The sequence below is a fragment of the Engystomops pustulosus genome, chromosome 2 (assembly GCF_040894005.1).
Source record: "Engystomops pustulosus chromosome 2, aEngPut4.maternal, whole genome shotgun sequence".
In the NCBI taxonomy this organism is placed as follows: Eukaryota; Metazoa; Chordata; class Amphibia; order Anura; family Leptodactylidae; genus Engystomops; species Engystomops pustulosus.
The window spans coordinates 61,050,096-61,061,933 of NC_092412.1; the positions used below are offsets into that span (position 1 = coordinate 61,050,096).

The 11,838-nt window shown below is 46.0% G+C and overlaps 1 protein-coding gene across 5 annotated transcripts in view; it reads right to left on the bottom strand.

Annotated features, from left to right (window-relative positions):
* Nucleotides 1-6,658, bottom strand: part of DTX3 (deltex E3 ubiquitin ligase 3) — a 47,851-nt gene extending 41,193 nt beyond the window's left edge. Inside the window, exon 1 of one of the 5 annotated variants that reach the window (XM_072134866.1) lies at nucleotides 6,527-6,658. The gene's annotated coding sequence lies outside the window, so the exon portion shown is untranslated. Of the gene's footprint in view, nucleotides 1-6,362 lie in introns of all 5 variants that reach the window. The other 4 variants (XM_072134869.1, XM_072134870.1, XM_072134865.1 and 1 more) reach the window with 4 other exon arrangements.
* Between the last annotated feature and the right edge of the window lie 5,180 nt (nucleotides 6,659-11,838).

Genomic DNA, 11,838 nt, shown 5'->3' on the forward strand with positions numbered 1-11,838 from the left:
GAATGTTGAGAAGGAGGCATGGGGAGGAGCCACTGGACTTATCCAAGCAGGACCCTCCCCCTCTGACTTTTCTGGTAGATCTGCCTTATTCCAGGTAAGATTAAATAAAAGTTGATTTTATTGGGATACGACGGAAACAATTTTTATCCAAAAATATGGGTGGGATTTAGTTAATAGGGCTCTATATGAACTTGTCACTAGCTGTATTTGGGAAAAATGTGGTGACAGGCTCCCTTTAAGTTGAGCAGCAATTATTTTTATTATGTTTTTCCTCTGGTTTCCAATTGCATTACAATAATCATACTGATATAGCTTTCTAGGACATTGTCTTGAAAATGTGTGTTCATCTGTGTTGGCATTTGTATAAATAGGTTTTCATTGACTAAATAAATAATTTGCAAAAATATGATAGATATCTGAGGGCTAGAATGCGAATCTTTAATAACACATCACAATCTTCCCAGTATTCTCTCCAGGAATACCTGGCATAAAGTTATAACATGAAATGTGCACAGTGAAGGAGCTGTATAGAGCCTGAAGATAAGAAGTGATGAGCCGATGCCTCATACTGCTGTTGTCAGAGCTGACATTTTATAGGTCCAAAGGTCCACAGTATTCAATGTACCTTGTGGTTTCCTCAGTGCAAACCCACAAATAATTACGCAAAACTTTTAGTTAACAGGGATCACATATTCCACTGCTGTAGATGTTGCACTGGGGTGTGAGTGAAAATGTAATAAGTCATTAAAAGAAATCTACCATCAAACTCCATCATGGTACACCAGGGACACTTACTCATAGATCCAGGGACTGTGACGGAGGTAATCTTCTTATATTTGTTACCCATGGCTTCTGTCTTCAAAAATCAACCATTAAAATTATGCCAATGAGTCTAAGCTACCTAAGCCCCTCTGTGATCTAACTTGACTGTTACAGACTCTCTCCCCCTCCTGCTCCTTCAGATTTTTGCATGGGCCTCCCTTCCCTTTTAAAAAAAAATATATATACATATTTGAAAACTCATTTATATACACACACAGTTCTACACTCATACACACTTTTAATACACTTTTACACTCACACATACATGTATATAATCATACACACACATATATGCATTCATTTATACATTTACACAGAGTGTATACAAACTCAGTATGTACACATACAGTATGTACACATCCATACATTTATACACACATACAGTATATATACATCATATACCCACATAGTATATAAACATCAAATTTGCACACATATTAGTACATACACATTATATACATACAGTATATACTCCCCATATATACACATACATGCAGTATAAACACTCCATATACACACATAGGGGCACATTTATCATACGGTGGCACTAATTGTGCCAATATATGATGCTGCCCCTGCCCCTCAGCATTTGCAGTATCTCTTTGGAGGCTCCAGCCTCCTGATAAATCTGGGTTCTGCGCCAGCTCTGACCTGGTGTAGAATTGCTCAGGTTATAGGTAGTGCGCAGGCTATAGGCAGGAACACTCCCCATCGGCCCACCTCATGGCATTGCACCGCCCTCTCATCGCCCACCGGGGTGTAGAGGGGGTAGAAGTTGCAGTTCCCGGCCTCTTCACATGAACAGGTGTATAATAAATAATGATAAATGTGCCCCATACTTCTGTACATATATATAACATATACACACATACATACAATATATAGACATCATGCACACATACAATACATACATTTTATACACACTAATATAAATATATATACACACATAGGGGCATACTTATCAGGGCCTCTGTGCCACGTCAGTGGTGTAGAAGTCCTGAAATAATCGCAAATGCTAGCTTATTGCTATTATTTAGCCCAATCCGCCACCTTTGCGCCAGGAGGAGGGACACGGCCAGCAGAGAGTGGGGCGGTATAGGGGCATTACTGTCCTTGTGTCTGCGCACACTCACTGCAGCTGGTGATAAGTCGCCTGGCCTAGAAACAAACGCAGTGCAACAGTCTGCCGGATACAGATGCGAAAAAGCAACGACAGGGCTATCATTTGCTGGCGTATCATAAATATCCCCTATACAGTATAAAAACATATATACTTGTATAGTGTATACACATATATACACTCATACAGCATGCATATACACATACACACCATACACAATATATATATATATATATATATATATATATATATATACACACCCTCCTAAAGATGGCGAGTTTGGGCCGCAGATGAGAAGGACTTGGCGGGCAGTTGCGGAAGAGTAGGGTGGGCCATGAGGCCATGGGTAGAAACAGTGGACCAGGCGGCTTCGATGGCAACGGGTGGGCCGAGCCGTGGAAGAGAAGGGCAGAGATTTGCGGGCAGCTGCAGATGAACGGAGGCACCGGGTGCCCGCATATGTGAAGGGTGGGTCCAACCACAGATGAGATGGGTGGGCGGCAGAAGATGTAATGGGCGGACCCAGCCGCGAATGACATGGTGAGGCAGGCAGCCGCAGATGTAAAGGGCCGGCCAGGCAACCGTAGATGGAGAAAGTGGGCGCCGTCCATCCTGGGCCCTTGTACCTTGCGAGCCGCTTCTTAGTGCAGAGGAAACAGGGGCAACTACGGAGTGACTACGTACAAAGCATTTCAAGGTTATGGAGTGGTTTAGCCAGTCTCCAGAACTGAACCCAATCAGAAATCTTTTGAGGTAGTTAAAGCCATGTTGCCCGGTGTCAGCAATGAAACCTGAAATATCTGGAGAAAATCTATATATGGAGGAATGGGCCAAAATCCCTGCTGCAGTGTGTGCAAATTTGGTCAAGAACTACAGGAAAACGTCTGACCTCTAACTGCAAATAAAGGTTTCTGTGCCAAATATTAAGTTCTGCTTTTCTATTGTATCAAATACTTATTTCTTGCAATAAAATGCTAATTAATTCTTTAAAAATCATACAATGCGATTTTATGGATTTTTTTTTTAGATAGGTAGCGTTTACCTATCATGTACATTAAAAATGACAGACCTCTCTGTTCTTTGTAGGGGGTAAATCATGCTAAATCAGCCTGAGATCAAATACCTATTTACCACACTATGTCATATGGTTCACTGTGGTAAAATGTAATGTGTGTGCTGGGATGGGGGGTAAAGAGTTTGCTGTATGACTCCTTAAATTCCTGATGGCAGCACTGCTTGCTGTTATTCTGTTTACTTCCTTAACCCCTTGCTGACCTTGGATGTAAATACATGGGTACTTTCCGCCCTTGTACGTGTATTTATGTCTTGCACTCCTGTCACCGATGAAAACTCTCACAGATGACCCCTTTAAGCCCCATGTCCACCAGCTTGGACATGACGGGGCAGAGAGCAAGGTGGGAGCTAAAATCTCCGTCAGATCAGACCTAAATGGGTCCCACCTTGCAGAGATCCATTCCAGATCTAATGCAAAACCCCCTACTTTGTCTTCCTTCCAAAGTAACATTAGTTTCCCAAACATTTGTGACTCAGTAACTATCCTGGATAGAAGGACATCTTTACTTTTTACCATTTCCTTTAATCTTTAATAAAATATAATCATACAATGATACAGTGGAAAGTATTCAGACCCCTTTAAATTTTTCTCTCTTAGTTTCATTACAGACAATTGGTACGATTGGTTTTGCTCATTAATGTCCACTCTGCCCCCATCATGACTTGTAGATATTTTGGCTTATGTATTCAACAAGAAAAACTGAAATCTTGCATGGTCATAAGTATTTAGACTCTTTGCCCAGTATTGAGTAGAAGCAGCTTTTGAGCCAGTACAGCCAGGAGTCTTCTTGGGAAGACACTACAAGTTTTCCACACCTGGATTTGGGGATCCTCTGCCTTTTCCTTGCAGATCCTCTCCAGTTCCCTCAGGTTGGATGGTGAACGTGGATGAAAGCCATTTTCAAACCTCTCCAGAGAAGCTCAATTGGGTTTAGGTCCTGGCTCTGACTGGGCCAGTCAGGAATGGTCACAAAGTTGTTCTGGAGCCTCTGCTTTGTAATTTTAGCTGTGTGCTTAGGGTCGTTGTCTTGTTGGAAGATGAACCTCTGGCCCATGTATCACTATTGGGATTGTATTTGGCAGGTGATGAGCAGTGCCTGGTTTTCTATACACATACCACTTAGAATTAATACCAAAAACTTCTTGCACTGAGGAGAGGCTTCCATCGGCTCACTCTGCCATAAAGCCCCAACTAGGGGAGGGCTGTAGTGATAGATGACTTTGTGGAACTTTCTCCCATATCCCTGCATCTCATATCCCGACTGCACCCTACTGGTTCTTCTTTACCTTTCTCACTAAGGCTCTTCTCCCACAATTGCTTAGTCTGGCTGGACAGCCAGGTGGAAGAAGATTTCCATGGTTGTCCACATCTTCTTGCATTTAATAATTATGGAGACCATTGTGCTCTTAGGAACCTTGAAATTCTTTTGTAACCTTGACCAGATCCTTACCTTGCCACAATTCTGCCTGAGCTCCACATGCACATCACTTGCACTGTGAGCTGTGTGGCCTTATATAGACAGGTGCCTTTCCTAATCAAGTCCAATAAGTTTAATTAAGCACAGCTAGACTCCAATGAAGGAGTAGAACCAAGTCAAGGATGATCAGAAGGAAATGGACAGTACGTGAGTTAAATATGAGTGACAAAGCAAAGGGTCTGAATACTAATTACCATGTGATGAAATTTCAATTTTTCTTGTTCAATACATTAGCAAAAATATCTGCAATTAAGTTTTTTCTGTCAAGTGTGTACATGAACGAGCAAAATAAAAAACACCTTTTTTTGATCATACCAATTGGCTGCAATAAAACAAAGAGTGAATACTTTCCATACCCACCATAATAATCTGGACTCTCACTTTACACTTGTCGGAATGAGTGTTCAATAACATTAACATGGAATAATCTGAGTTATTGTAATTTTATTTTACCCTATAAATTTGTATAAAAATAAAATATAACAAAATGATAAAGAGAACAGTCGTGTGAGCAGAGCACAAAGCATACAGAACAGTATAAACAGCCATGACATCATCTACACATCCAGTGTATGGATTACACAATATCACTGCAATCTACACACAAATCTTATAGATCGACTTATTTTTCATCTGCACATTAAACTTAACCCTTTCATGTTTTAATATGGATCATTTTCTTTTTCCCAGCAGAATAAGGGAAAGTTCTTCTCATGCACCAGGCCACGCAGCCTTAGGGAACATTATTCATGTAGATGATTTGTAATAGACTGTTTTAACCCACTAGTCTCCGCCGAGGTGAACAATGGGCTCCTCCGGGTGTGATGCCAAACCAAAAACTGATCTTGAAGGGGGGAGGGGGGGGGGGAGTATTGTGTTACAGTCATCAAGTTCAATGATTAATATAGAAGCGATTACCTGCTCAGAAAGGACACAAAGGAAGACGCCTAGCTAACCCAACACATGGCACTCATTAATAATCCTCTATACAAGGCATTGAGATTGGCAGAGACGAGTACACGTAAACAGAGACTCAGTGATTACCGTCTTATTCCACAACTCTAAGCATGCCAAGTTATCTGGTATGCAGATGTAACATGAATAGAAGGATACAATTTGAGTATATTTATTATATATATATATATTTGTATGTAAATGTATATACTGGGTATCATATTCATAACATGCATGTTATATATAGATATTATATGGAAATAGATGTATGCACTGGATGTTATAGTTATTATGTTATATTCATGTATTCATGTATGCACTGGAGGTTATAGTTATTATGTTATATTCATGTATTCATGTATGCACTGGAGGTTATAGTTATTATGTTATATTCATGTATTCATGTATGCACTGGATGTTATAGGTTTTATGTTATATGGATATTCATGAAGGAATAAGATGTTCTAGCCATTATGTTATGTGGATTTATACATGTATACGCTGGATGGAATAGTATACATGTATGTACTAGATGTGATAGTTACTATATTATACAGATACATGTATATACAGGATGTTGTAGGTATATTATATACAGCTGTGTGTATGCAGTCAGGGGGACATATGGATATATATATACAATGCTGTCTGCTATATGTGATCTATATGTAGAGAGGAAACTCCAGGAAACAAAGAGCGGGGCTGAGGGATGAGACTGAGGCGCCTGCAAATGGTCCATGTATAATTCACTGATCCATAAAGTGTCCTTCATCCTGCAGCTGCCAGGCGGCCATCCCAGCCTCTGCCCACGACTTCCTCAGCGGTACATGGCAGCAGCTGGCAGTGCCCGGATGGCACCTTGTCCTCTATGACAGGAGGGTAATAACAGGATATATATAAAAGACAATACGCACCCGATGCCAGGATGAGGCTCCTGCTCCCAGCGCCGTGCCCAGTGCCCGGCCCCCGCTAACAAACTGCTCTCCCATAGCCGGCGCCCGTCATGCCCGTGGCCTGCATGATGCCCTCTGCTATGGCGCTCTATCCTCCAAGCAGCAGCAGTGGAGAGATGACATACCTCCCAGCACAGCCGCCATCATACAGCAGGTCACATGGGTGTTGCGTTGCAGGAATGGTCATAGCCATAGCAACAGCGAGGAGCTCGGAAATAGAGAAATCCCTGCACCGTGAGGAGGGGGAGACTGCTCCATGTATTAACCATTCACTGACATCCCTGGTGAGGAGGGGGAGACTGCTCCATGTATTAACCATTCACTGACATCCCTGGTGAGGAGGGGGAGACTGCTCCATGTATTAACCATTCACTGACATCCCTGGTGAGGAGGGGGAGACTGCTCCATGTATTAACCATTCACTGACATCCCTGGTGAGGAGGGGGAGACTGCTCCATGTATTAACCATTCACTGACATCCCTGGTGAGGAGAGGGAGACTGCTCCATGTATTAACCATTCACTGACATCCCTGGTGAGGAGGGGGAGACTGCTCCGTGTATTAACCATTCACTGACATCCCTGGTGAGGAGGGGGAGACTGCTCCATGTATTAACCATTCACTGACATCCCTGGTGAGGAGGGGGAGACTGCTCCATGTATTAACCATTCACTGACATCCCTGGTGAGGAGGGGGAGACTGCTCCATGTATTAACCATTCACTGACATCCCTGGTGAGGAGGGGGAGACTGCTCCATGTATTAACCATTCACTAACATCCCTGGTGAGGAGGGGGAGACTGCTCCATGTATTAACCATTCACTAACATCCCTGGTGAGGGGGGGGGGGGGGACTGCTCCATGTATTAACCATTCACTGACATCCCTGGTGAGGAGGGGGAGACTGCTCCATGTATTAACCATTCACTGACATCCCTGGTGAAAAGGGGGAGACTGCTCCACGTATTAACCATTCACTGACATCCCTGGTGAGGAGGGGGAGACTGCTCCATGTATTAACCATTCACTAACATCCCTGGTGAGGGGGGGGGGGGACTGCTCCATGTATTAACCATTCACTGACATCCCTGGTGAGGAGGGGGAGACTGCTCCATGTATTAACCATTCACTGACATCCCTGGTGAGGAGGGGGAGACTGCTCCATGTATTAACCATTCACTGACATCCCTGGTGAGGAGGGGGAGACTGCTCCATGTATTAACCATTCACTGACATCCCTGGTGAGGAGGGGGAGACTGCTCCATGTATTAACCATTCACTGACATCCCTGGTGAGGAGGGGGAGACTGCTCCATGTATTAACCATTCACTGACATCCCTGGTGAGGAGGGGGAGACTGCTCCATGTATTAACCATTCACTGACATCCCTGGTGAGGAGGGGGAGACTGCTCCATGTATTAACCATTCACTGACATCCCTGGTGAGGAGGGGGAGACTGCTCCATGTATTAACCATTCACTGACATCCCTGGTGAGGAGGGGGAGACTGCTCCATGTATTAACCATTCACTGACATCCCTGGTGAGAAGGGGGAGACTGCTCCATGTATTAACCATTCACTAACATCCCTGGTGAGTGGGGGGGGGGGGGTGGACTGCTCCATGTATTAACCATTCACTGACATCCCTGGTGAGGAGGGGGAGACTGCTCCATGTATTAACCATTCACTGACATCCCTGGTGAGGAGGGGAGACTGCTCCATGTATTAACCATTCACTGACATCCCTGGTGAGGAGGGGGAGACTGCTCCATGTATTAACCATTCACTACCATCCCTGGTGAGGAGGGGGAGACTGCTCCATGTATTTACCATTCACTGACATCCCTGGTGAGGAGGGGGAGACTGCTCCATGTATTAACCATTCACTGACATCCCTGGTGAGGAGGGGGAGACTGCTCCATGTATTAACCATTCACTGACATCCCTGGTGAGGAGGGGGAGACTGCTCCATGTATTAACCATTCACTGACATCCCTGGTGAGGAGGGGGAGACTGCTCCATGTATTAACCATTCACTAACATCCCTGGTGAGTGGGGGGGGGGGGTGGACTGCTCCATGTATTAACCATTCACTGACATCCCTGGTGAGGAGGGGGAGACTGCTCCATGTATTAACCATTCACTGACATCCCTGGTGAGTGGGGGGGGGGGGGGTGGACTGCTCCATGTATTAACCATTCACTGACATCCCTGGTGAGGAGGGGGAGACTGCTCCATGTATTAACCATTCACTGACATCCCTGGTGAGGAGGGGGAGACTGCTCCATGTATTAACTATTCACTAACATCCCTGGTGAGGAGGGGGAGACTGCTCCATGTATTAACCATTCACTGACATCCCTGGTGAGGAGGGGGAGACTGCTCCATGTATTAACCATTCACTGACATCCCTGGTGAGGAGGGGGAGACTGCTCCATGTATTAACCATTCACTGACATCCCTGGTGAGGAGGGGAGACTGATCCATGTATTAACCATTCACTGACATCCCTGGTGAGAAGGGGGTGACTGATCCATGTATTAACCATTCACTGACATCCCTGGTGAGGAGGGGGAGACTGCTCCATGTATTAACCATTCACTGACATCCCTGGTGAGGAGGGGAGACTGCTCCATGTATTAACCATTCACTAACATCCCTGGTGAGGAGGGGGTGACTGCTCCATGTATTAACCATTCACTGACATCCCTGGTGAGGAGGGGGAGACTGCTCCATGTATTAACCATTCACTAACATCCCTGGTGAGGAGGGGGAGACTGCTCCATGTATCAACCATTCACTGACATCCCTGGTGAGGAGGGGGGAGACTGCTCCATGTATTAACCATTCACTGACATCCCTGGTGAGGAGGGGGAGACTGCTCCATGTATTAACCATTCACTGACATCCCTGGTGAGGAGGGGGAGACTTCTCCATGTATTAACCATTCACTGACATCCCTGGTGAGGAGGGGGAGACTGCTCCATGTATTAACCATTCACTGACATCCCTGGTGAGGAGGGGAGACTGCTCTGTGTATTAACCATTCACTGACATCCCTGGTGAGGAGGGGGAGACTGCTCCATGTATTAACCATTCACTGACATCCCTGGTGAGGAGGGGGAGACTGCTCCACGTATTAACCATTCACTGACATCCCTGGTGAGGAGGGGGAGACTGCTCCATGTATTAACCATTCACTGACATCCCTGGTGAGGAGGGGAGACTGCTCCATGTATTAACCATTCACTACCATCCCTGGTGAGGAGGGGAGACTGCTCCACCTATTAACCATTCACTGACATCCCTGGTGAGGGGGGGGACTGCTCCATGTATTAACCATTCACTAACATCCCTGGTGAGGAGGGGGAGACTGCTCCATGTATTAACCATTCACTGACATCCCTGGTGAGGGGGGGGAGACTGCTCCATGTATTAACCATTCACTAACATCCCTGGTGAGGAGGGGGAGACTGCTCCATGTATTAACCATTCACTGACATCCCTGGTGAGGAGGGGAGACTGCTCCATGTATTAACCATTCACTAACATCCCTGGTGAGGAAGGGGAGACTGCTCTGTGTATTATCCATTCACTGACATCCCTGGTGAGGAGGGGGAGACTGCTCCATGTATTAACCATTCACTGACATCCCTGGTGAGTAGGGGGAGACTGCTCCATGTATTAACCATTCACTGACATCCCTGGTGAGGAGGGGGAGACTGCTCCATGTATTAACCATTCACTGACATCCCTGGTGAGTAGGGGGAGACTGCTCCATGTATTAACCATTCACTGACATCCCTGGTGAGGAGGGGGAGACTGCTCCATGTATTAACCATTCACAGACATCCCTGGTGAGGAGGGGGGAGACTGCTCCATGTATTAACCATTCACTGACATCCCTGGTGAGGAGGGGGAGACTGCTCCATGTATTAACCATTCACTGGCATCCCTGGTGAGGAGGGGGAGACTGCTCCATATATTAACCATTCACTGACATCCCTGGTGAGGAGGGGGAGACTGCTCCATGTATTAACCATTCACTGACATCCCTGGTGAGGAGGGGGAGACTGCTCCATGTATTAACCGTTCACTAACATCCCTGGTGAGGAGGGGGAGACTGCTCCATGTATTAACCATTCACTGACATCCCTGGTGAGGAGGGGGAGACTGCTCCATGTATTAACCATTGACTGACATCCCTGGTGAGGAGGGGGAGACTGCTCCATGTATTAACCATTTACTGACATCCCTGGTAAGGAGGGGGAGACTTCTCCATGTATTAACCATTCACTAACATCCCTGGTGAGGAGGGGGGAGACTGCTCCATGTATTAACCATTCACTGACATCCCTGGTGAGGAGGGGGAGACTGCTCCATGTATTAACCATTCACTGGCATCCCTGGTGAGGAGGAGAGACTGCTCTGTGTATTATCAATTCACTGGCATCCCTGGTGAGTAGGGGGAGCCTGCTCCATGTATTAATCATTTACTGACATCCCTGGTGAGGAGGGGGAGACTGCTCCATGTATTAACCATTCACTGACATCCCTGGTGAGGAGGGGGAGACTGCTCCATATATTAACCATTCACTAATATCCCTGGTAAGGAGGGGGAGACTGCTCCATGTATTAACCATTCACTGACATCCCTGGTGAGGAGGGGGAGACTGCTCCATGTATTAACCATTCACTGGCATCCCTGGTGAGGAGGGGGAGACTGCTCCATGTATTAACCATTCACTGGCATCCCTGGTGAGGAGGGGGGAGACTGCTCCATGTATTAACCATTCACTGGCATCCCTGGTGAGGAGGGGGGAGACTGCTCCATGTATTAACCATTCACTGACATCCCTGGTGAGGAGGGGGAGACTGCTCCATGTATTAACCATTCTCTGGCATCCCTGGTGAGGAGGGGAGACTGCTCTGTGTACTATCCATTCACTGGCATCCCTGGTGAGGAGGGGGAGAATGCTCCATGTATTAACCATTTACTGACATCCCTGGTGAGGAGGGGGAGACTGCTCCATGTATTAACCATTCACTAACATCCCTGGTGAGGAGGGGGAGACTGCTCCATGTATTAACCATTCACTGACATCCCTGGTGAGGAGGGGGAGACTGCTCCATGTATTAACCATTCACTGACATCCCTGGTGAGGAGGGGGAGACTGCTCCATATATTAACCTTTTACTAACATCCCTGGTGAGGAGGGGGAGACTGCTCCATGTATTAACCGTTCACTGGCATCCCTGGTGAGGAGGGGGGAGACTGCTTCATGTATTAACCATTCAATGGCATCCCTGGTGAGGAGGGGGAGACTGCTCCATGTATTAACCATTCACTAACATCCCTGGTGAGGAGGGGGTGACTGCTCCATGTATTAACCATTCACTGACATCCCTGGTGAGGAGGTGGAGACTGCTCCATGTAT